This window comes from Henckelia pumila, chromosome 2 (genome assembly GCF_033568475.1).
Source record: "Henckelia pumila isolate YLH828 chromosome 2, ASM3356847v2, whole genome shotgun sequence".
Classification (NCBI taxonomy): domain Eukaryota; kingdom Viridiplantae; phylum Streptophyta; class Magnoliopsida; order Lamiales; family Gesneriaceae; genus Henckelia; species Henckelia pumila.
Genome location: NC_133121.1, coordinates 47335515 through 47359416, shown reverse-complemented (window position 1 = coordinate 47359416; position 23902 = coordinate 47335515). Strand labels below are relative to the sequence as shown.

The 23902-nt window shown below is 40.7% G+C and overlaps 1 long non-coding RNA gene across 1 annotated transcript in view; it reads left to right on the top strand.

Moving 5' to 3' along the window:
* Window positions 1-9463, top strand: part of LOC140884904 (uncharacterized) — a 36156-nt gene extending 26693 nt beyond the window's left edge. Inside the window, exons 2-3 of the long non-coding RNA XR_012150756.1 lie at window positions 8817-8923; window positions 9193-9463. This is a non-coding gene — a long non-coding RNA (uncharacterized lncRNA). The remainder of the gene's footprint in view (window positions 1-8816; window positions 8924-9192) is intronic.
* The last annotated feature ends 14439 nt before the right edge of the window (window positions 9464-23902 follow it).

The following is a 23902-nucleotide window of genomic DNA, read 5'->3' as shown; positions in this document are numbered from 1 at the left end:
GCTCTCTCAAATAATATTTCGGCCGCCCCTTGCTCTGTCACCGAGAAAATTCCGGTCTGTGATTTTGAATCGCAGTAAGGAATAACGAATCAAATTCGTGTATTCTCTTCGCAGAAAACTTCTGATAGATTTTCTAGTGCAATCTATCAGAGGGATTAAACCTCTGTTCGTGGACCTGATTGAAGGCGTTCATCGGTTCCAGGGAGAGACAACAAGAGCAGAATTGTTCTGTTGGTGTCCATTAATCTCGTTGCGAGATTTGAGGTAAAATTTATTCAATTGTTATTTAAATTTTACACACACGTAATTCAATCGTTGTATGGTTGATACCCACACCATGGAATCGTTCCATGAGAAAAAATTTTAAACTTCCGCTGCACCGGGTATCAATCGTAATTGGTCTGGGAACTCGCCAGTTTTCCAACAGTGGTATCAGAGCCAGGTTGCTCAGATCAATCGATTGAATAATCAATTGTACAAAATTTTTGAGTCTCGGTTTATGAAACAAAATAAATATTTTTAATAAAAAAAAAAAAAAAATTTTTCGGGGCAAAACCCGGGCAGCGATTGGATCGCTGCCCGGTGGGGCAGCAATTGTTGCTGCCCCGGGCGGCGCACGGCGCCGCCCAAAGGGGGCGCACAGCGCCGCCCAAGGCGGCGACCGTCGCCGCCCAGGGCGGCGCACGGCGCCGCCCAGGGCAGCGCTGTGCGCTGCCCAGCGCAGCGCTGGGCGCTGCGCAGGGCAGCGCTCGGCGCTGCCCAGGGGCGGCGCTCGGCGCTGCCCAGCGCAGCGCTGGGCGCTGCGCAGGGCGGCGCTCGGCGCCGCCCAGGGCAGCGCCAGGCGCTGCCCTAAGGGGGCAGCCGGGCTGCCCCCGGCCCGCGCCCCGGGTGCGGGCCGGCCCGGGAGTGTCCCGGGCGGCCCGCGGGAAAAATTATATTTTTATTAATTTTAATATTTAAAATTTTATTTTTGGTCCGGTCAAAAATTGTTTTTGATTGGTTCACGAGATTTCGGATCGAATTGTTCGAGTCCGTAAATTTTAAAATTGATTTTGGATAAATTTGAATTTTTGGAAAATTTTAATATTTTATCCGTAAATTGAATTTTGAAATCAATTATTTTGGTACAATTGATGATAAGATATGATCTTATGATATATTAGATAAAATATGATTTTATTTGTAAAATTGGATTTTATAGATAAAATATGATTTTATTTGATATGGAGATAAAATATGATTTTATATGTGAAATGTGATTTTATATATAAAATATGATTTTATCTTGTTTAAATTTGAATTGCCACAGCATGTTATCCAATAAATTAATTTTGAATTAAATGTTATTGGATAAGGATGATCGATTGCCATGACCAATTTTGTAGGTGTATGTTAGGAATTTACATTTTGTCTTTATTGTTGTTGGTTTTATTAATGGGCCTGGTTTATGGCCCGATATGAATGTCATATGTAATAAAAGTGGGCTTGGTTTATAGCCCGTTCCCACCCCCTAAAAATGTATCCCCTACTTGTCATTGTTATTTAATTGTAAATACATTAGATTTAGTGGGAGATCAAGATTTGAAGATGGTGGGTCCAGCAGACAATGAAGACTGAAGAAATGTAAATTGGAAGCATATGTAATAGGATTGCATTTGCATACTGCATATTACCTAGGATTGGACTAAGACCCGTGATTGGCAACCACGGGTCAATTAGAAATGGAATCGATCATCCTATATAATATGTGATATTATGATTGTATGCATGTTTAGACATAAATTGCGTGAATCCGGCAATGCATGCAATAAATTAAAAATGATGAGACAAATATTTTTTATAAATAAAATCCCTCATTTTAAATATGATTTAAAATTTATATCAAGATAAATAAAGGAAATTTAAATATTGTTTAAATGTTCCTACCTTCCATCAACGGTCAATGTATGTGATGCTACCCGCGGATACGGTCCGGCTCATATTATTGGGGGGGCCCGTCCGTCGGAAAGCTGTACATTGGATCGACAAATGTTGTAAGTTGGGTGGAACTCCCATGGGATCGGCTCATATTATTGGGGGATCCACATGGCGACCGTCCATCACAACTTAATATTGATGGGTCATCTTGACATGTCACTTTAAACGGCGTCATATTATTGGGCCCTTATTGGACATGAGGTAAATACATGGGGGTTGCTTTGGAAGCAATTGGGCTCTACCTTTTGAGAATTATGGTTGGCTGATATTATTCGGGACCATAAGTTTGTCAATTGGACTCCATGTTCTCACTAAGGAAAAAGTTTCCCGTTTTCACTAGAGGGTGGTGAAATCGTTAAAATAGTGGGAGTGAGATTCATAAAATTAAATTCGCCTATTTTATGTCTTAGTAAATTGTTAAACAATCATTGATATATGTCTGTTTTTCCTTTTCAGTATTTCACACAATGAATTCGCGAAATCCTTTATTCTCGATCCTCGAACAAAACAAGCTGACTGGCGCCAACTATACGGAATGGTTCCGGAAGTTGAAGATTGTCTTAACTTCGGAGAAAATGCTCTACGTGTTAGAGAAAGCACCTCCGAAGGAAGCACCAGCTGACATAAGTCCGGAGGAATTGGCCAAACTTGATGCATGGTGTGACCATGACATCAAGACCAAATGCTATATGCAAGCCTCGATGTCTGATGAACTCCAGAGGCGATTTGAGGACACGGTGAATGCTGCTGACATTCACACGCAACTCAAGGAACTTTTTGGGGCTCAGTCGAGGGCTGAAAGGTTCTCTACTGTTAAGGAGTTGATGACGTGCCGCATGCGTGAAGGGACTTCGGTCCGTGATCATGGGGTACGAGTGATTTGGCTCATACAGAAGTTAGCGACCCTTGATTTGGTGTTGGAGCATGAACTCAATGTGGACTTGCTGCTTCTATCTCTTCCTTCTTCATTTGATGGATTCGTGATAAATTTTAATATGAACAAGATAGAGGCCACCCTTGAAGAGATGGTCAATATGCTCGTTACATATGAATCCACACTTAAGAAGGATAAGCCAGCTTTCTTGGTGGGCTCCTCATCTTCTGCTAAGAAGGGGCCAAGTATGAAGGGCAAGAAACGTTCTGCCCCACCCAAGAAAGTGGAACCCGAGAAGAAGCAAAAGACAAAGGCTTCAAACGATGAAAAATCCAAGGATGTTTGCCATTACTGCAAGAAGCCGGGTCATTGGAAGCGCAACTGCAAGGAGTATCTTGAGCAGTTGGGAACTGCAAAGGGTATGTTCTATATCGAAATAAACATGTCACTTAATACAACTTCTTGGGTATTGGATACCGGATGTGGTTCTCACATTTGCAATGATTTGCAGGTGATGACAAGAAGTCGCAGGCTTAGAATGGGTGAGACCCAGCTGAGGCTCGGGAATGGTTCCAGAGTTGAAGCTACGGCCATTGGAGATGTTTGTTTGATTTTGCAGAATGGTTTTAAATTATTGTTGAGAGATGTTTTATTTGTGCCAGATTTAATTAAAAACATTATTTCTATTTCTATGCTTGATAGAGATGGTTATTCTTGTAATTTTGTGAATGGGATTTGCAGTATTTACAAGAATGAATGTTTAATTGGAAATGGACAACTTGAAAACGATCTATATAATTTAAAACTAAAAGACGTTCCAGTGAATTGTATTGACAAACCGGCGACAACAAACAAAAGGAAAATCGATAGTCAAAACCCGGCAAACCTTTGGCACGCTAGACTAGGTCATATTTCCTCAAGGAGGATGAACAAGCTAGTGGGAGAGGGCATGTTTGATATGTCTGATATTAACTCTCTACCTACTTGTGAATCCTGCCTAAAAGGGAAAATGACTAAATCTCCTTTTAAGGGGAAGCCTGAGCGTAGTCAAAATCTGTTGGATTTGATCCATACAGATGTTTGTGGTCCATTTAGAGTAGGGACTCAACATGGCCACATCTACTTCATTACCTTTACTGATGATTATTCAAGGTATGGGTATTTATATTTAATGAAATATAAGTCTGAAGCATTTGAAAAGTTCAAAGAATTCAGGGCTGAAGTAGAAAACAAGCTAGGTAAAAGTATTAAAGCACTTCGATCGGATCGAGGTGGAGAATACTTGAGTACCGAGTTTTTGGACTATCTAAAAGAGAATGGGATTCTCTCTCAGTGGACTCCTCCTATGACACCACAGCTTAATGGTGTATCGGAGCGTCGTAATCGAACTTTGTTGGACATGGTTCGATCCATGATGAGCTTCACTGAGCTTCCACCTTCGTTTTGGGGCTATGCGCTTGAAACGGCGGTATTGTTGTTGAACAACGTCCACACTAAAGCAGTGGACAAAACACCATACGAGTTATGGAATGGCAAAGCTCCTAAGTATTCGTACTTGAGGATTTGGGGATGTCCAGCTTACGTGAAGCGGACAGTGGGAGATAAGTTGGATAGTTGATCCAGCCTGTGTTATTTTGTGGGGTATCCGAAGAATTCAATCGGATATTATTTCTATTATCCTGCTGAAACAAAGGTGTTTGTTTCGCGGAATGCCACCTTCTTGGAGAAGGAGTTCTTATTGGATAAGAAAGGCGAGATGATGGAACTCGAAGAAGTTCGAGAAGAACCCGAAATACAAAATAACGATCCCACACCTCAGGAACCATTGCTGGACACGCCTGCACCTAGAAGATCCGAGAGGACTTCTAGACCTCCAGTTCGATATGGTCTTCTTCTTGAAGAGGGTCAAGATGAACCCGACATTGGATGTGATCCAAGAAGCTTCAAGGAAGCAATTTCTGATGCGGATTCGAATTTATGGCTTGAAGCTATGCAATCAGAATTGGATTCGATGCATACTAACCAAGTCTGGACTTTAGTGGATCCTCCCGATGGAATTGTTCCAATAGGGTGTAAATGGATCTACAAAAGAAAGCTTGGGCCTGATGGTAAGGTATTGACCTACAAGGCGCGATTGGTGGCGAAAGGTTATACTCAAAGGCAAGGAGTTGACTATGATGAAACCTTTTCACCAGTTGCTATGTTCAAGTCCATAAGAATCCTTATTGCCATAGCTGCATGGTATGACTATGAGATATGGCAAATGGATGTGAAGACTGCTTTTCTTAATGGAGACATTAAGGAAGAAATCTATATGAAGCAGCCTGAGGGGTTCACATCCATGGGAAGCGAGCATAAGGTATGCAAGCTTCAGAGATCAATTTATGGTCTAAAACAAGCATCAAGAAGTTGGAACCAGAAATTTGATGAAACAATTAAAGACTTTGGTTTCATCAAGAACCCGGAGGAACCTTGCGTATACAAGAAAGTAGTTAAGGATGCGGTGACATTCTTAGTACTTTATGTTGATGACATCCTACTCATTGGGAATGATGTAGGGATGTTGCAGTCAACAAAGATATGGTTATCAGGTAGATTTTCGATGAAGGATTTGGGTGAGGCATCCTACATTCTTGGGATACAGATCTATAGGGATAGATCTAAGAGAATGATAGGACTCACTCAATCAACCTACATCGATACCATATTGAAACGGTTTTCAATGGATGGGTCCAAGAGAGGACATCTACCCATGTGTCATGGAGTTTCTCTATCCAAGTCTATGTGTCCCAAGACTGAAGCAGAGATAGAGAATATGACACATGTACCATATGCGTCAGCTATAGGTAGTATCATGTATGGGATGATATCTACCAGACCGGATGTAGCATTTGCTCTGAGTGTCACGAGCAGATATCAGTCTAATCCTGGTCAGATGCATTGGAAAGCCGTGAAGGACATTCTTAAGTACTTGCGAAGGACTAAGAATATGTTCATGGTTTATGGAGGACGAGAACTCAAACTGGAAGGCTATACCGACTCTAGCTTCCAAAGTGATGTGGATGACTCGAAGTCAACCTCTGGATTTGTGTTCATGCTCAATGGCGGTGCTGTCTCTTGGAAGAGTTCCAAGCAGGACACCACAGCGGATTCCACCACTGAGGCTGAATACATTGCAGCATCAGCTGCTGCTAAAGAGGCCGTTTGGATGAGGAATTTCGTCCAAGAGTTGGGCGTCATTCCTGAATTTGTTGGTCCAGTCCCGGTGTACTGCGACAACACGGGTGCCGTTGCTCAAGCAAAGGAACCAAGGTCTCATCAAAGATCCAAACACGTACTGAGGAAATACCACATAATCCGGGAGATTGTGGAAAGAGGAGACATCAGTGTCGAACGAGTGGCCTCTGCAGACAATATCGCTGATCCACTTACTAAGCCTTTGCCAGGACCATTGTTTGACAAACATCGCGAAGCAATGGGTCTACGTAGTATGACTAGTTGGCTATAGGGCAAGTGGGAGATTGTAAGAGTGGGTGCCCAGTGAGCCAACTGTGTGGCTATGGGCTTTGTTGACTCTTTGTATAAACAATCTTTTGTTTAATATTATTTACACTTTTATGGCAATGACTTTATATTACTTCATATTGTTATATTGTGATATACTATTGTTGTTTTGATAAAGACCTTGAATATACTATAGTGTATGTAAGATGTGGTAGAACATGGAGATGTCTATCATGAAATACGTCTTATAGTCACTGTATATTCTAAAACCGTTCCTAGTCGATTGAGCCGTCCGATAATAAGGATAAGGATCGCTCGAGTTTGAGACTAGCATTTGCGATGCGGAGTACCACGTTTCATTGGTAGGGAACATGGAGATGTTCGAAGCATGCAAATGGATATTCATAGGATGAATAGTCGAACTACCCTATCCGGACTTTCCAAGTGGTTATCACTTATCGAGTGGATAAAGTCCGCGGTTTTGGTTGTACACCATTAGTCCTTACGACTTGAAACATCATGGAGACTCTATATGCTAGTACTGTGCTTTGACTCGTTTACCGACTCTGAGGGGGTCATCAGGTGTCGAGATTGGGTACAGTTACGACACATATAGGAGTCAATGCATTGTTGTCAAGGATTCACCACATACTTGCGAGTGTGGATATCCTATGCGATCTGAGGAGATATTAGTGTGACAAATCTCTGGCCAGAGTACTTGATGTGATTTAAGAAATGGTTTCTTAGTAGCACATGCGATGTCACTAATTTGATCTTCAAGATGCATTGCATAGTTATCGAATCTTGAGCGACTCTCGATATACCAATGGTTGTTGATTCGATCGGGATATTTGGATGAAGGGACCGTACTGTACGTTAACCAAAATCTACTGGTTCTTGTAGGCACTATCAGTGATACCTAGGGAATCATGGGGCGATGTTGCTAGGCGCTTTACCATGATTCGTTGGGCAAGTCGGAAAGTGTTGTTCCGAGTCACAAGGAGTTGTGAGCCCACGGCTAGCTGTATCCCTGAACCATTGAGGGTCACACAGTGTAATGGAGTTTTAATCCCCGTTGAGATAGTTAAATTTAAAGAGTTAAATTTAATGAACTAAGGAGTTGGACTTCTTAAATAAGAGTAGGGGAGTAGGATTTCCTAAAATGACATAGGGATGGACATTTTTGGAAACCACTGAATTCGGATTCAGGAAAATTTATTTTGACTTTAAAACGTGCAGAAATAGTTTCTGTGCACATTGGTGAAATCGTTTCATCAATCGGAGTCACGATGAATTTTATATTAATTTCTGAACGAGCGGGCTTTGCTTGTCGGGCCCCAGCTTATGACTAATGGGCCCTAAGGTGTTAGTGGCCTGCATTATAAATAAGTTATTTCAGTACAGAAATTAGACACAATAGGTCATAATTTTTGAGAGCAAAAATCGAAAAACCCTAGCTCTCTCAAATAATATTTCGGCCGCCCCCTTGCTCTGTCACCGAGAAAATTCCGGTCTGTGATTTTGAATCGCAGTAAGGAATAACGAATCAAATTCGTGTATTCTCTTCGCAGAAAACTTCTGATAGATTTTCTAGTGCAATCTATCAGAGGGATTAAACCTCTGTTCGTGGACCTGATTGAAGGCGTTCATCGGTTCCAGGGAGAGACAACAAGAGCAGAATTGTTCTGTTGGTGTCCATTAATCTCGTTGCGAGATTTGAGGTAAAATTTATTCAATTGTTATTTAAATTTTACACACACGTAATTCAATCGTTGTATGGTTGATACCCACACCATGGAATCGTTCCATGAGAAAAAATTTTAAACTTCCGCTGCACCGGGTATCAATCGTAATTGGTCTGGGAACTCGCCAGTTTTACAACAGCCCCTAAGCAGACTGATTTTACCTGGTATTAAATTCATATGTATGAATCATATTTGTTTATATGGCATTGCTTCCGTATTGAGCGTAGTTGCTCACGTCCAATATTTCTGTTTTCTGTACACCCCATTCGACGGGGAAGTTGCAGTAGTCTTTCAGGGATTTGGGAGTGGTGACCAGATGTGACAGCAGGAGTAGCTCTTAGGTTTTATTTTATTATTATGTCTCATTCGATTGGGTTGTATTTATTGAATTTATTTAGCCGGTTGTATTCTGCCGGTCCAGTATATGTTTGGGTTTCCGTAGCATATCTCTGATTATGTTAAATTGCATGCTTAATTAAGCTTTATCCTCTGATTAGTAGTATATCTGGGTTGAGTCGCTAAAGTTATATTCATTATGATAGCATGAAATTTTTTGAATGTAATGATGATCAATGTAAAGATGATGTATTTATTTTTCTTTAGTTAGCATACATGATTTAAAGCACTAACGAAAAAGCTATGTTTCATAGATTATGTTGATGCTTATAAAAGAATGTTGTTATGTATGCTTGTAAATATTTTGTTGTCTTGTGTAGACTTGTGGTGGCAGCACGGGATTAGAGTCCCGGGATGATCTCCGAGGAGGTCCTTTCAAAAAGAACGAATGTTTAATATGAATATCGACAACGGTCAGTATGAGAAGGTATGCATGTTGTCACAAGTATAGTATGGACTGCACCAAATTATATGCTTGTTATACAACGACCATGATCATGGGACCCAATAGGTCTAATGATTGCCACACTTAGCCATATTTCATCAACCCAAAATGAAGTAGTTGATTTTATTTGCTATGCATGATTATGTATGGTGGACACGTACAATGCTTGTTATAATATTTTGATTATGAATACTTTTATCACATAAGTATGCTTGTTGAGTTTTTAGACTCACTATGATTGAATGGTGCAGGCGAGAAAGATATGATTAATGAGTATGATGTTAGACAAGATGAGGGGTGATTGAGGAAGCAAGGAGTTGCATGCCAAGACAGTTAGGAACCTTGTCAAGCAAAGATTTTATGTTTTTCCAAACAATTTTATTATTATTAGTATTTTGAAAAGTGTTTTATACATTGTAGTCCCTTTGCTCCTTTTTGGGTTAGTACGTGAATACTTGGGATTGCACAATGTTTTTGTTTGCAAGTTGGCACGTGTTTTCTTTTCAAGTTTATGAAAATTATTTTCCGCAAATTTTTATTTCTTGCTTTTTTTAAATTTATTAGTATGTAATTCGGTGCTGTCAAGAGGGACGTCACACATGTAGGAGTCAGTGTATTATAGTTGGAGATTCACCGCTACCCATTCATATGCATTTGTATTTTAATTCATAGCATGTGTATACTTATGCCTCTGTTTTGAGAATTATTTTCTCATGTCCGTGTGTTTTATTGGACACCCCATTCGACGGGGCAATTTCCGGTTTCCCAAGTTCGGGGACCAGTGAGTAGTTGGCAACCAAAGAGTTGGAAACTGAGTTGGTGCAACGGTATTAGTTAGGCTTGACCCTATTGTATTGGATTTTCAATTTGGTTGTATTATTATTATGGGTTTCAGTTATTTATCGGTTGTATTCTGTTGAGTTAGTATTTGATTTAAGTTTCCACAGTTTTTTCTTTGATTTTGTTATTTAAGTTTTAATTGCATGCTTAAGGTTTGGTTACTAAGTGATTCCAGGATGGGTCACAACTTGAAGGGACCGTAGTGTACTATAACCGTATTCGATTGGTTTTTGCAGGCACTATCAGTGATATCTAAGGAATAATGGGACGATGCTACTAGAAACTCTTACCATGATTCGATGAGTCCGATCAGAAATGAATTCTGTTATTTTGTGATCAAATAATTTGATGCATAGAATGCGGCTAAATAAGGTAACCCCGCATAAAGGACGATGTCCTGAATCACAAGAAGTTGTGAACCCACAATTACTTGTATCACTGAACCACTTAGGGTAATACAAGTATTGATTCTCTTGTTTCTGTTGACAATTCAAGGATTTGAAGTTGGCGAAAATAATTTGTTAGGATCAAATATAATAAACCTACAAAAGGGTTTTTAAGTAAATTACACTTTGGAATTTTTCAGTGGAAATGATCAAATTAGGAAGTTGTCTAATTTAGATCAATGATTTCAAAATTTTGAACTTTGTGTCATAATAAAGAGTAAGTTAAACTCGTCACATCGGTGATAGTGGATCATCGATCGAGATTATGATGATATTTTATTTATGGATTAGAAGTAAGTGGGCTTAGATAGTCAAATCTCATTGGAATATAATTAATTTTAGTTGGACTACAATTAATTGTAGTAAGACCATTTAAAAAATTCCTAGTAGGACTAAGATAATCTTCAATCTATAAACATGTGAAGGCATGTGTTTCAAAACTCACTATTCCAAGCATTGAAATTTTTGCGTCTCTCGATTTTTCAATCTCTATGAAATATATCCTTTTGATTTCTAATGCGATAGAGGAGGAACAAGATTATTAATCGTGGACTTGATTGATTTAAAGACACATGTTGATCGTTTGTAGAGAATAACAAGACGATATATATCCACTACAAACTTGGAATAGTAGGTGTCAAGCGATTATCGCTAAACATAAATAAGTTATAAACACCCTATATATGAATTGATTATTAGGAGATATTTTTATGATAAATATCCAATAAAAATTTTAAATTTCTATGTGTTCTTGAATGCGAGGATAACGATTTCCAACAATGCTCGCAAGCCTTGAGCTCAGGATCATATTTTATAACATGCAAGCATAAACAGAATATTGATCAGGTCGAAAAAATCCATAAATTGGAATCTTTTTACATATAAAATGTTGCCACAACAATGTTAATTCTCCATAGACCTTGTTTCAATCTTGTCAAAAAGATAGGCAACTATGTGTTGGAGGATTAGGCCAACCCCTATTAACATATGGGCTTCATAACATCATGGTCACAATCAAATATATCTTCAAAAAAAAACGTCATTATTATCCTAAGATAAAGAACATTCAAATTCTACGTGCTATGGCTATGACTGTGTATGATCACAAGTTTGACGAAATATGCTGGCAACTAAGTTTTGATAGTGGAGACAAATTCATGATGTTCTTGGCCATATTTAAGTTGACTTAACTTTTGACAAAACCATTCTAGATTTTTCATATTTAAAAAAAAAACCCCCGAAATTTGAATCAATGTTACAATGATTGCTAATTAGCACTAACAAGTTAAAGATGAGCAATATTTACAACTCATGCCATGAATAGGACGGTATATTCCTCGAATAAACTTGTCCACTTCAGGCACACCAAAAAGGAAAGTGCAACTGAACATTTCCAAGATTCTTAACCATTTGTACATTGGTAAATATTGGCATAATGGAAATCTTTCCCTCCACTTGTTGTATGATATTTTATGCTACACAAATTTATTTTGGCATAATTTGCCATTATTCATCAATTTTTAGCAAGTAAATCTCGTATATAATTCGAATCGTATTTGTGTAACATGAAATGGTGCACAAAATAGAGCAAATGATCTCATTCCAATCTCAACATGAGATGACCGCGATTACCCTAACCATAAGAACGTGCACGAATAACCTCTTTTGCATTTTGATTTGGCCCTTTGTTCTTTTTGGAAATTTGAAGCCATTGTAGTGAGTGATCATGCGTATTATTCATGACATGTTTGAGAGGTCAAATTGGGAGGGTGTTTAGAGATCAATCATCATGGGCAATTATGTGAACATCGACTGATGTGATATTCATATATTGGTTGTACAAGATGTATCTCTATCAGTGCGACGTAGTTGTCCGGTAGATCAAAACTATGACTGTATTTACTTAGTGAGATTAATTATATATAGATAAAAAAAATATTAAGACTATTAAACTAATTTTATAGGATGTTGAATAATGATGGATAAATAATCACATGTTTACTTTGATTGATCAATTTTGTTATTCATATTATGATTAAGTAACGAGTTACAATTTTGTCATTTGCTTATAATATATAATCTTATTTTTAGTTTTTATTTATAAAAATTGAGATTGGATTTTTATTTAAGAATGTAAATTATTGTTAATCCACATGTAAATTATTTTAATTGACCAAAATTATTGAGTATAAATATAATTTTTTTAAAACAAAAATTAATAAATTGAGTTATAAAAAAGTTTCCACGAATAAGGATAAAATCCAATAAAATGTATTAATCATATCTTAAATTATTAGAATTTTTATTCATGTTTTATAATTTTTAAATAGATCTTCCATATATTAAAATCAAATGAAATTTATTAATATATCTTAAAGTATTTGAAATTTATATTCATGTTATATAATTTTTTTTAATGGAATTTTTATATATTATTAATTATTCTGAGAAGTAAAGGATATTAGTGTAATTTTTTTCAATTGAAAACATAATTAGTTAAAAATGATTATTTATGAATTAATACGGGCCCTCAAAAAGCAAGTAAACATGAGATTGATAAGATTATTAATATAATCTTATACTTATCATACCAAGTAAACGCAGCCTATATATATATATATATATATATATATATATATATATGTATAGAGAGAGTTTTGTTATGCTGCACACCAACTATGCCCATCTCTGTGCCCACCATGTCCAATAGGTGAGTGTCACCTCAATTGTGGGCACAGAGTTAGACACAATTGTCTTAATTAAATATTAAAATCTTGTCCTTTAAAAATTTTGCATACAATTTTTTTATATATTTCGACAAATAAACTTTATTAAAACCTTAAAATTTAATTGTAGTGACTAGTCCCGTAATCACTAGATAATCAAAGCTTAGGCATGCAAAATAACTTAAGTGCAATAATCAGATAATGCAGCGAAAACTTAAATATTACCACTAAAACCACCGGCAGGATACAACCGGTCCAAAGCAAAATATTGTAAATGTTATACAAACTAATCGAAACATATTAGTAAATCCCACAATAGAAAACCTGGTACAATATTGTCGCTCAACGACTGCTATCACCCGGTCCGTCCAACCTGAGTCCTGCTCCGTGAAATGGGGTGACCAGAACAAAAACAGAGGATGTGAGCTAACAACGCTTAGTATAGAAGTATTATTATACACATGCTATGAATGCTAAATGCAAGTGAAGGTACCGAAAACCTATGTAGAATACTACTCAGACAAAGGATCTATGGTATGTAGCACATTGGGCCGTCACATCAGGAAGCACTCCCATACCATAAATCTATGGACTTATCCAGATCCAAAACTATGGTATCCATCTACAAAATATAATGGAACTGAGCGAACCCTCTACTGGTTATATCAATGATAAAAGCTCAACGCCATAATGCATGCATCATAATATTCGTGACATAATCAATGCACATAAAATAATTCCACATAAAACATACAATCATAGAACATTCATACTCAACAAGAATATCTCGGATAGTACATTCGTACCTCAAAATAAGCAACTTAGTGATGCTGGCTCTCTAGTCCAAGCCTATAAACAGATAATCACCGTATCACTAAAAGTTCATTAAATGCCTGAACTATACTAATAACTAATCACTGAAGATAAACAGAGTCTAGTGATATGCATGCGTCCGTAGTCAGCCTTTTGATGGTGATGCACTCAAAACTTAGGCACAACTCTGCGGTAGTGCCCCACTATCGACTGGCCTCCGAAATAATGCCAAAAACCTACTAAAAACTAGCTAGAATCGAGAGGGGAAATCTGGAAATGACCAAGGAAAAAATGAGCTCGGCTGCCTTATTTATAGACCACGTTTGGAACTACCAAACTCGCGATCGGAACTTCTGATCCTACTTCGGAGCTTCCGATCCTACTTCGGAGCTTTCGATCGTGCTTCCGAACGTTCTCTACCAAACACGTGTCTCTGATTTGAAAAATCGGATAATGACAGCAGTTCAGAACTACCGATCCTAGTTCGGAGCTTCCGAACACTTTCTTTTCCAATCACCCAATCAAAGCCCATACCATGTCCAACTGTCACTAGATCGAAACTACTCTTCGGAACTTCCAAACTACTTGGACTTTCCGAACTACTCAGACCTTCCAATCAGCAATGCTAGCTTCCGAACCTATTCGGAGCTTCCGATCCCTCTTTTAGAGCTTCCGAACTGTCCCAGTACTTGAATTCATAGAATCCATTTTTTATCGTTCTGAATCCGATTATTAAATCTTTAATCATGTTTAAGCAATAGATTAGCTTAAAGATACAATGCTCAAAGGGACTCAATGAAATCGCACAATTTGTTGGAAGTATAACCTTGTCATGCAATCAAAAGTGAAATCATGGTTATACAGATAAAAATGAGAAGACTTTGACAATCTGTCCACAACAACCCAAATAGCATCACACTGCTTGGAGCTCATTGGCAAGTGGGTGACAAAATGCATCTTCACATGTTCCCACTTCCATTTCGGAATCTCCAAGCTCTGTATCAGACCACCTGGTCATCGATGCTCTGCCTTAACCTGCTGACAAACAAGACATCAGGAGACAAACTGAAAAATGCTATGCTTCATACATTTCCACCAAAATCTTGTACGTAGATCCTTATACATCTTGGCACTGCCTAGGTGCACGGTGAATATACTACGATGATCTTGAGACAAAATCTCATCTCTCAAAGTCGAATCATCAGGTAACATCACTCTACCAGGCAAAACAATAATCCGTCCATTTTAAAATGGAAAGCGGATGTGTTGTCTCCCTGAGCAAGTCTCGCTAACTTCTGTATCTTTGGATCAGAAAACTGCACTTCTCGAATACGAGCAAAAAAAAGATCGCTCAGTTAACACTGAAAACACTCGGATCCCCTGTTGTACTTTCTTATGCTGGAACATAAAGTCTATGGAACAACACTATTGAATGGTACTAGTCCTTGCACTAGTGCGAAGAGCACTAATACTCACCTTACAGCTAATTGTGTCTTCCACTTGATTTGCAGTACTCGGATGGTACTTAATCTAACAATCATAATCCTTGAGAAAATCCATTCAACGACGCTGCCGCTTGTTCAACTCTGCCTGAGTGACCAAATACTTCAAACTCTTGTGGTCCGAAAAGATCTCGAACCGCTCGCCATACAAATAATGACGTTAGATCTTCAATGCAAACACGATCACTGCAAGATCTAGATCATGCACATGGTAATTTACTTCGTGGGACTTCAAATGTCTAGAAACATAAGTAATCACATTCCCATTATGTGTCAACACACGGACCAAACCTTTAGAGATGCATCTGCATAGACCACATAGCCTCCGGGTCCTGATGGCAATGCAAGTACAGGCGCGATAGTCACTCGATTCCTCAATTTTTCAAAGCTCTGTTCACACTCACTCGCCCAGTCAAAAAGAACATCCTTCCTTGTTAGGTGCGTCAATGGTCTACAAATTTTTGAGAAATTCTCGATGAATCACCTATAGTAGCGTGCTAATCCCAAAAATCTACGAATCTCTGAAACTGTCATAGGATGCGACCAATTCAAAATAGCTTTAGTCTTACTACACCTTCCCGTGAAGTGACATGTCCAAGGAATATCACTCGGTCAATACAAAACTAGCACTTATTAAACATGGCACATAACATCTTCTCATGGAGAATTTGTTGTACTGGCCTCAAGTGCTGCTCATGTTCGTCAATACTACAAGAGTAGACTCAAATTTCATCGATAAAGACTACGACAAACTTGTCCAAATAATCGCGGAAGACTCGGTTCATGAAATCCATGAATACCGCTGGTGCGTTCGTCAGCCAAAAAGGAATCACTAAAAAATCGTAATGACCATACCTGGTATGAGACGCTGTCTTTGAAATATCCGCATCTCGAACACGCAACTGACGATACCCTGACATCATAACAATCTTGGAATACATGAAGGTTGTAATGGGCTAGGTGCGTCCCTCTGCTTTGGCCCATTCTACTAGCTCAAGTGGTACCAGGGATCAGAAGAATTTGTACTTAAGCCTTGTGGTACAAGTTTGATCCCTGGGGAGGGAAAAAACTCCCCTAACCAAGTGGGGAGAAGACCATGAGTATGGGCCTGAGCCCCCAAGGAAGAGGCCAGAGGGCCAGAGCAGAGGGACTGTAGTAGCCCGTAACCAAAATAAATGATTAAGGGATTAAGCAATGCTAATTAAATAGATTGGGTACCGGACGGATCGGAAGCTCCGATGCAGGATCGGAAGCTCCGATGGTATTACGTCAGGCATGACGTGTGGCAGGATCGGAAGCCCCGATCACCCCTATCCGAAGTAAACCAGTGATAGTTTGACACGTGGAAGATGAGGATCTTCGGAAGTTCCGATGACAGGATCGAACGTTCCGATCGAGGAACGGAAGTTCCGATCAAGGATCGGAGGTTTTGATCGTTGTCTATAAATAGAAGTCCAAGGCTTCATTTTGATTTGCCAATTCCGAGAATTCCCTCTCCATTCTAGTCTTATTTGCTTAGTTCTAGTCTTCCTAGGCTTGATCCGGGGGTCGGCGAGGCGTTCGGTAGTCGCAGCGGAGTTGTGCCCAAGTTCTGGAGGCATCGACATCACAGGGCTAACGATGGATGAAGGTATAGCTTTTGCTTCCTAAAAATATTTAGGAGTATAAAATAGCTTAGTTAAGGCTTTTAGAACACTTTAATGATAGTAGTATCATTTGGCAATGTAGAGCAGACTATAGCAGTTGACCTAGAGTTGGTAGAGCTTGCACTAATTTGACGTACGAAAGTACTGTTCGAGATATCATGACTGAGTATGCATGTATTATGTGACTGCATGGTTTATATGTCATTGATTTATGCTGCATTCATTTGCATACTGAGCTATCTCCTTCGAGATGTCTATTAGTAGGGTTGTACCCTATCCTGTTAGTGGATGGACTTCCATGGCTTTGGGTCCGGTAAATCCACTGGTATTATGGAATGAGAGCCGCCTCCTAAAGCGACGGCACAGCGTGCTACATACCATGGCCCGATCTGTCTCTGTTATCTGATCCTTAACCTCAAGTTTATAGGGAGTTCACTTTGCATGCATGTATACTCATACTCTCGTGTTGAGCGTTTTATGCTCACGTCTCATACTCTGTGTTTCTGGACACCCTATTCCATGGGGCAGGTTTGCGATTGGATGAGGCGGGTGGATCCAAGAGGGGCTAAGCAGTGGTTGGCCAGCTAGAGCTTCGCCTAGGTTTTATTCTGTTATTATTGGATTGATAAAACTATTTGATTTGGTTGTATTATATTTGGGTATTTAAAGATTCCTTTACTTGGGATAGTATAATGTCTATGGTTCCGCAGCTTAATTTTGATTACTGTTAATTGCATGCCTAAGTTCTGTTTAGTAGGTGATCCGAGTAAGGGTCACTACATTTATGGTATCAGAGCATGCAAAGTATTCTTGGGATTTAGATTCTACACAAGATAACCATTAGGTTAATTTTATAGATGGCAGATCATGACGACCAGAGTTCTCATGGGGTGATGCCGACCGAGAGCCTCGTCGGGAACGCCGCCATCGTCATCGAGATGAGGACCGTTTCAGTGTACGTCGATTCTTGCAGATGGGGCCTAAGACCTTAATTGGAGGTGAGTCTCCGGAGGATGCGGAGAACTGGTTAGACCGCATGGAGACGACTTTTTAGACTTTCCACTGCACCGAGGAGCAGAAGATGGAGACCCTTGGTTATCTTCTGGATGGACGTGCGCGCAGGTGGTGGAGGTTTACTTCCTCACCTTTTGTTGCGGCGAGAGGAGTGGCCACCTGGGCTAAATTCCGCACAGCTTTCCACAAGCTATATTTTCCTTCTGCACTCCGACAGTCGAAGGCGGGCGAGCTACTGAGTCTGCGACAGGGAGCCATGTCTATTGATGAGTATCAGCTGAAGTTCTTTGATCTGCTATCCTATTGCCCCGAGATTGCTGACAGCTTTGGGATGAAGTATAATCTGTTCCTTCAGGGCCTTAACCCTGAGATCCACGAGCGTGTGGCGGTCGGTGATGACATGTCCTACGAGGGTTTGGTGAGCCGTTGTCACTAGGCAGAGGACAGCATTCGGCGGAATAGGTCTTTCTCTCAGTCGAGACCTACTAGTTCTTTGGGTCCCCATGCCCAATCTTTCAAGAAGTCTGGATCTAATTCTTCCTCTGGTTCTGGAGGTGTTGTTCGCTTTGGGAAGAAGGACAAGTGTGATCACTGTGGGAAGAACCATCCATCCAACAAGTGTCGTATAGCTTCTGGAGCTTGTTTTCGTTGCAGTGAGGTGGGTCATATCCGGAGGGATTGTCCACTATCTGGGGGAGGCGGTTCTGGTTTAGGATCTGGTTCTCAGGCCATCGTTCAACAGAGGTCGTAGTGACAGCCTACTGGGAGTTCTCATTTGAGGCCACGAGCTTCTGGCCAGGTGTTTGCCCTGAGACATGATCAGGCAGTGGAGGAGAATGAGAAAGTCATCGCAGGTACAATTCTGCTTTATGGTATACCTGCTCTTGAACTTATTGACACTGGTGCATCTCATTCCTTCATTTCTGCACATTTTGTTAAGAGGCATAAGTTACCATGCATTGCACTAGACGTAGTGATGTCTGTTTCTACTCCGACGGGCCAATCTGCTTTGGCTAAGCGTCTAGTGATGGGTTGCTCTTTAGTCGAGGGGAACATTCTGTTAGCGAATCTCATGGTTCTTGCGATGGATGACTTTGATTGTATTCTAGGAATAGACATGCTGACTACCTATCGAGCTTCAGTGGATTGCTATCAGAGATTAGTACGCTTTCATCCGGAGGGGATTGATAGCTGGTTTTTCTATGGAGAGGGAGCGCAACCCCCGATGCCTTTGGTATCAGCTTTGAGAGCTTGTCGAGCTCTAGAGTCTGGCGGGGAAGGCTACCTTATCTATGTAGTTGATTTGTCCGCTGAGAGCATTGGGATAGAGAGTATTCCTGTTGTGGATGAATTCCCAGATGTTTTTTTTGATGAGATTCCGGGTTTTCCTCCTGTTAGGGAAGTCGAGTTTGGCATAGAGTTGATGCCTGGTACTTCTCCTATTTCTCGAGCACCGTATCATCTGGCTCCGTTAGAGATGCGAGAGTTGAAGAATCAACTACAGGATCTTTTGGACAAGGGGTACATTCGTCCTAGTGTATCTCCTTGGGGAGCTCCTGTTCTCTTTGTGAAGAAGAAGGATGGGTCGATGCGACTGTGCATTGACTATCGGCAGCTGAATTGAGTCACTGTGAAGAACAAGTATCCTTTGCCTCATATTGATGACTTGTTTGATCAGCTGCAGAGCACTTCAATTTACTCCAAGATTGACTTGAGATCTGGGTATCATCAATTAAGAGTCCGAGATCAAGATGTAGCCAAAACTGCATTCCATACTCGCTATGGGCATTACGAGTTTCTTGTGATGCCATTTGGTTTGACTAATGCGCCGGCTATATTTATGGATCTGATGAACCGTGTCTTTAAGGAGTATTTAGACAAGTTTTTCATGGTCTTCATTGACGACATCTTGGTGTATTCGCGTAATGCGGAAGAGCATGTTTCTTACTTGCGGTTGGTACTGCAGACTCTTCGAGATGAGCAGTTATACGCCAAGCTGAGCAAGTGTGAGTTCTGGATGGATCGAGTGGTCTTTCTTGGCCATATCATATCCAGGGAGGGGATTTCTGTTGATCCGAGCAAGATTGAGGCTGTGCTGAATTGGTCGCGTCCAACGACGGTTGCTGAGATCCGTAGTTTTCTGGGTCTAGAAGGATATTATCATTGCTTCATTTTGAATTTCTTTCAGCTAGCTCGACCTTTGACACAGCTTACCCGCAAGGGTGTGGATTTCTAGTGGTCCTCCGAGGGTGAGGAGAACTTTTGTGAGCTTTGACGACGGTTGACTTCTGCGCCGGTGTTGGCATTACCGTCAGGATTTGGAGGGTATGTGGTGTACACTGATGCTTCTCTTTAGGGTTTAGGTTGTGTCCTGACTCAGAATGGGCATGTGATCGCATATGCTTCTAGATAGCTGAAGCTTCACGAGGACAACTACCCAGTCCATGATTTGGAATTGGCAGCCATTGTGTTCGCTTTGAAGATCTGGCGTCATTATCTGTATGGCGAGAAATTTGAGATCTTCACCGACCATAAGAGTCTCAAGTATTTGTTCACTCAGGCGGAGTTGAACATGAGGCAGAGACGTTGGATGGACTTGCTTAAGGACTATGATTGCGAGATTAAGTACCATCCGGGAGTTGCTAATCTCACCTCTGATGCATTGAGTTGCAAGGTGCGACTATCCGCACTTGAAACTTGTTCGATGTCTAGTGCGATCAGTGACTGTTGTACTTCAGGATATATTTTCAAGCATAAGAAAGGTATGCAGAGTATCCAGATGTTTGCGATATTATCTGAGCCATCTTTGTATTCGCGGATTCGAGATGCTCAGATGTCTGATTCAAAGACCCAGCGTTTAGCTCGTCTAGCTAACGAGGGTAGCTCGTCTGGATTTCATTATCAGTCAGATGATTTTATGTGTTTGTCTGGTAGGCTTGTGATTCCGCAGGATGTAGAGTTGCAAGAGGAGATTTTGTATCAGGCGCATCGCACTAAGTTGAGTATTCATCCTGGGAGCAACAAGATGTACAAGGATCTACGTACTCGTTTCTGGTGGAAGGGAATAAAACGCAGTGTTTATCAGTTTGTTTCGAGATGTTTGATGCTATCTGGGTTGTAGTGGACTGACTCACCAAGTTAGCGCATTTCATTGCCTATAGCCGGGAGTACAATGTGGATCGTATGGATCGGTTATATATTCAGGAGATCATTCGACTTCATGGAGTGCTTGTGAGCAATGTCAGCGATCGGGACCCCAGGTTTACTTCTAGATTCTGGGGGAGTGTTTAGCGTGCGATGGGTACTACTCTCAGTTTGAGTACTGCCTATCATCCGAAGACAGAAGGTCAGTCAGAGCGCACTATCCGTACTTTAGAGGATATGCTTCAAGCATGCACTATGGATTTTGGTTCAGCCTGGCAGGATCATTTGCCTTTGATTGAGTTCGCGTACAACAACAACTATCATACTAGTATTAGGATGGCACCATTTGAGGCGTTGTACGGGCAACGTTGTCGTACTCCACTCTTCTAGGAAGAAGTGGGGGAGAGACAGGCTAAGGGACCGGAGTTTATCCAGCAGGCGGTAGATATTGTTGATCAGATCAAGAAACGGATTAAGACTGCACAAGATCGTCAGGCCAGCTATGCTAACACCAAGCGTAGGCCATTGCAGTTCGATTTCGGGGAGAAAGTATTTCTGAGAGTGTCACCTTTTCGCAAAATTCTCATATTTGGCCTTAAGGGCAAGTTGTCTCCCAGGTTTATCGGTCCGTTTGAGATCTTGGAGAGTATTGGCGATTTGGCTTATCGACTAGCTTTGCCACCGCATCTTTCCAGTATTCACGACGTGTTCCACGTATCTCTATTGCGAGGGTATGTGGCGGATGAGTCCCATATTCTGCAGCGGTCTGAGGTTCAGGTGAACAAGGATTTGACCTATGTTGAGGAACCTATTCGTATCCTGGATCATAAGGATAAGATCTTGCGAAACAAAGTCATTCCTTTGGTTTTAGTTCAGTGGCAGCGCCGAGGCATTGAAGAAGCAACTTGGGAGCTTGAGGACAGGATGCGTGAAGACCATCCTGAGTTGTTTTGATTTCATTCTTAAGTTTTATTCAGTAGTAAACTCTGTAAATGTTTGATTTGAATAAAAAATGTTTATGTACCTTGTGTTACATTCAGTACTTAAGATCTGTTTCGAGGACGAAATATCTTAAGTGGGGGAGAATGTAGTAGCCCGTAACCAAAATCAATGATTAAGGGATTAAGCAATTCTAATTAAATAGATTGGGTACCGGACGGATCGAAAGCTCCGATGCAGGATCGTACGTTTCGATCGAGATTGGAAGCTCCAATGCAGGATCAAAAGCTCCGATGGTATTACGTCAGGCATGATGTGTGGCAGGATCGGAAGATCCGATCAGGATCGGAAGCTCCGATCACCCCTATCCGAAGTCAACCAGTGATAGTTTGACATGTGGTAGATGAGGATCTTCGGAAGCTCCGATGGCAGGATCGGACGATCCGATCGAGGAACGAAAGTTCCGATCGAGGATCGGAGGTTCCGATCGTTGTCTACAAATAGAAGGCCGAGGCTTCATTTTGACTTGCCAATTCCAAGAATTCCCTCTTCATTCTAGTCTTATTTGCTTAGTTCTAGTCTTCCTAGGTTTGATCCGTGGGTCGGCGAGGCGTTCAGTAGTCACAGCGGAGTTGTGCCCAAGTTCTGAAGGCATCGACATCAAAGGGCTAACGACGGACGAAGGTATAGCTTTTTCTTCCTAAAAATATTTAGGAGTATGCAATAGCTTAGTTAAGGCTTTTAGAGCACTTTAATGATAGTAGTATCATTTGGCAGTGTAGAGCAGACTATAGGCGTGGACCTAGAGTTGGTAGAGCTTGCACTGATTTGAGGTACGAAAGTACTGTTTGAGATATCCTGACTGAGTATGCATGTATTATGTGACTGCATGGTTTATATGTCATTGATTTATGCTGCATTCATTTGCATACTGAGCTATCTCCTTCGAGATGTCTATTAGTAGGGTTGTACCCTATCCTGTTAGTGGATAGACTTCCATGGCTTTGGGTCCGATAAATCCACTGGTATTATGGTATGGGATCCATCTCCTGAAGCGACGACACAGCGTGCTACATACCAGGGCCCGGTCTGTCTCTGTTATCTGATCATTGACCTCGAGTTTATAGGGAGTTCACTTTGCATGCATGTATACTCATACTCTCGTGCTGAGAGTTTTATGCTCACGTCTCGTACTCTGTATTTCTGGACACCCTATTCCATGGGGCAGGTTTGCGATTGGACGAGGCGGGTAGATCCAAGAGGGGCAAGACAGTGGTTGGCCAGCTGGAGATTCGCCTAGGTTTTATTCTATTTTTATTGGATTGATACAACTATTCGATTTGGTTGTATTATATTTGGGTATTTACAGATTCCTTTACTTGGGATTGTATAATGTCTATGGTTCCGCAGCTTAATTCTGATTACTGTTAATTGCATGCCTAAGTTCTGTTTAGTAGGTGATCTGAGTAAGGGTCACTATAGGGACGCACCTAGCCCATTACATAGGTACCCTGATATTGGTCAAACAAATCATCAATCCACGGCATAGGATACTTGTTCTTAACTATCTCTTGGTTCAAATATTTGTAGTCAATACGGAGACGCATAGAACCATCCTTCTTCCTGACAAAAAGAACTGGCGCTCTCCAAAGTGAAACGCTCGGTCAGATATATCCCTTATCCAACAAATATTGCAACTATTGCTGCAACTTTCTCATCTGCAGGTGCCAAATGATAAGGTGCACGAGAAATTGGTGTCGTCCCTTGCACAAGCTCAATCCCTAACTCGCCTTCTCTAACAGGAGGAAACCCAAAAACCTCATCTTGAAAAAAATCTGGGTACTCACAAACTAATGGTATCTCCTCTACTGTCCTACTCACCGTGGATGTA